General features: G+C 42.4%; 4 non-coding genes across 4 annotated transcripts; 2 read left to right on the top strand and 2 right to left on the bottom strand.

The window, feature by feature from the left end:
• The first annotated feature begins 444 nt into the window (after positions 1-444).
• Positions 445-563, top strand: LOC141755308 (5S ribosomal RNA). The gene has a single exon (XR_012591015.1). It is a non-coding gene; the product is annotated as a 5S ribosomal RNA (ribosomal RNA).
• Positions 564-880: 317 nt separating this feature from the next.
• On the bottom strand, positions 881-999 carry LOC141755307 (5S ribosomal RNA). Its single transcript, XR_012591014.1, has one exon. It is a non-coding gene; the product is annotated as a 5S ribosomal RNA (ribosomal RNA).
• A 596-nt stretch (positions 1,000-1,595) lies between these two features.
• On the top strand, positions 1,596-1,714 carry LOC141755306 (5S ribosomal RNA). The gene has a single exon (XR_012591012.1). It is a non-coding gene; the product is annotated as a 5S ribosomal RNA (ribosomal RNA).
• Positions 1,715-2,031: 317 nt separating this feature from the next.
• Positions 2,032-2,150, bottom strand: LOC141755305 (5S ribosomal RNA). The gene has a single exon (XR_012591011.1). It is a non-coding gene; the product is annotated as a 5S ribosomal RNA (ribosomal RNA).
• Positions 2,151-2,500: the final 350 nt, after the last annotated feature.

The following is a 2,500-nucleotide window of genomic DNA, read 5'->3' as shown; positions in this document are numbered from 1 at the left end:
GATAAACACTATCTACGACAGAGGTGAGATTGTAACTACGCTGCTTGAATGCAGGTTTGAGGTGCTTTTTTCTATTTTATGCTACTTTATACTTTATTTTACAGGGATAGATTGGAGTTTTTACTCCACTACGTTTGTGATTGTTATTGCGACTTTGTACATTTAGATTTGACATTTAAAACGTGATTGTTTCAGAAAATATGGCGCAGCATGATACTTGAAAATGCTGCTTACACAGCAATACTGCAGTGCTAATAATCCAATAATAGTTTTAGCCTGTAACAATGTAACACTGACAGAGTTTCTTACAAAGGCCATTTTTGTCATTATAGTGAGAATATCTGTTTGTGTTCCTGACAATCTGCAGCTGCTACCTGTATGGGCAGAATACCAAAACGTTGTGTTACAGCATCTTTAAATGGCCTTTTTGTTGCTGCAGATGTTGCTTACGGCCATACCACCCTGAACACGCCCGATCTCGTCTGATCTCGGAAGCTAAGCAGGGTCGGGCCTGGTCAGTACTTGGATGGGAGACCGCCTGGGAATACCAGGTGCTGTAAGCTTTTTCACTTCTCTTTTACAAACAGCAGAGGGCGCTGCTGCTTCTTCGATGGACACTGGCAGGCACTGATGAAAATCAATAGAATGGTGTACACACAATGTCAATGCTTTACAAAGATTTTTTAAAGAGCAGATCACGAGTTACAAGTGTATATCATTATATCATAAACTAATTAGAAGCTGATCAATTTCACTCAGAAAAATTTTGTAGGAGCGAGGAATGATGAAATTCAACATCCAGAGACAAGCTGCTCTGGTTTTCAAAGTCTCCACCGGAGAAGCAGCGGCGCCCCGTGCTGTTTGGAAAGAGAAGTGAAAAAGCTTACAGCACCTGGTATTCCCAGGCGGTCTCCCATCCAAGTACTGACCAGGCCCGACCCTGCTTAGCTTCCGAGATCAGACGAGATCGGGCGTGTTCAGGGTGGTATGGCCGTAAGCAACAGCACTGGTGACAAAACGGCCCTTTATAGATGTCTATCACTGCCGCCGTGAACGCCTGTGTGCATTTCTGCTCATAGGGACATTAGCATATTTACAGAACTTCTGGGCAAGGAGCTCTGATTACAGTGACACAGTTTCCCCACATGAATGATAAACACTATCTACGACAGAGGTGAGATTGTAACTACGCTGCTTGAATGCAGGTTTGAGGTGCTTTTTTCTATTTTATGCTACTTTATACTTTATTTTACAGAGATAGATTGGAGTTTTTACTCCACTACGTTTGTGATTGTTATTGCGACTTTGTACATTTAGATTTGACATTTAAAACGTGATTGTTTCAGAAAATATGGCGCAGCATGATACTTGAAAATGCTGCTTACACAGCAATACTGCAGTGCTAATAATCCAATAATAGTTTTAGCCTGTAACAATGTAACACTGACAGAGTTTCTTACAAAGGCCATTTTTGTCATTATAGTGAGAATATCTGTTTGTGTTCCTGACAATCTGCAGCTGCTACCTGTATGGGCAGAATACCAAAACGTTGTGTTACAGCATCTTTAAATGGCCTTTTTGTTGCTGCAAATGTTGCTTACGGCCATACCACCCTGAACACGCCCGATCTCGTCTGATCTCGGAAGCTAAGCAGGGTCGGGCCTGGTCAGTACTTGGATGGGAGACCGCCTGGGAATACCAGGTGCTGTAAGCTTTTTCACTTCTCTTTTACAAACAGCAGAGGGTGCTGCTGCTTCTTCGATGGACACTGGCAGGCACTGATGAAAATCAATAGAATGGTGTACACACAATGTCAATGCTTTACAAAGATTTTTTAAAGAGCAGATCACGAGTTACAAGTGTATATCATTATATCATAAACTAATTAGAAGCTGATCAATTTCACTCAGAAAAATTTTGTAGGAGCGAGGAATGATGAAATTCAACATCCAGAGACAAGCTGCTCTGGTTTTCAAAGTCTCCACCGGAGAAGCAGCGGCGCCCCGTGCTGTTTGGAAAGAGAAGTGAAAAAGCTTACAGCACCTGGTATTCCCAGGCGGTCTCCCATCCAAGTACTGACCAGGCCCGACCCTGCTTAGCTTCCGAGATCAGACGAGATCGGGCGTGTTCAGGGTGGTATGGCCGTAAGCAACAGCACTTGTGACAAAACGGCCCTTTATAGATGTCTATCACTGCCGCCGTGAACGCCTGTGTGCATTTCTGCTCATAGGGACATTAGCATATTTACAGAACTTCTGGGCAAGGAGCTCTGATTACAGTGACACAGTTTCCCCACATGAATGATAAACACTATCTACGACAGAGGTGAGATTGTAACTACGCTGCTTGAATGCAGGTTTGAGGTGCTTTTTTCTATTTTATGCTACTTTATACTTTATTTTACAGGGATAGATTGGAGTTTTTACTCCACTACGTTTGTGATTGTTATTGCGACTTTGTACATTTAGATTTGACATTTAAAACGTGATTGTTTCAGAAA

The sequence above is a fragment of the Sebastes fasciatus genome, chromosome 17 (genome assembly GCF_043250625.1).
Source record: "Sebastes fasciatus isolate fSebFas1 chromosome 17, fSebFas1.pri, whole genome shotgun sequence".
In the NCBI taxonomy this organism is placed as follows: domain Eukaryota; kingdom Metazoa; phylum Chordata; class Actinopteri; order Perciformes; family Sebastidae; genus Sebastes; species Sebastes fasciatus.
Note: the sequence above shows the minus strand (reverse complement) of the source record. Positions and strands in the feature narration are given on the sequence as shown.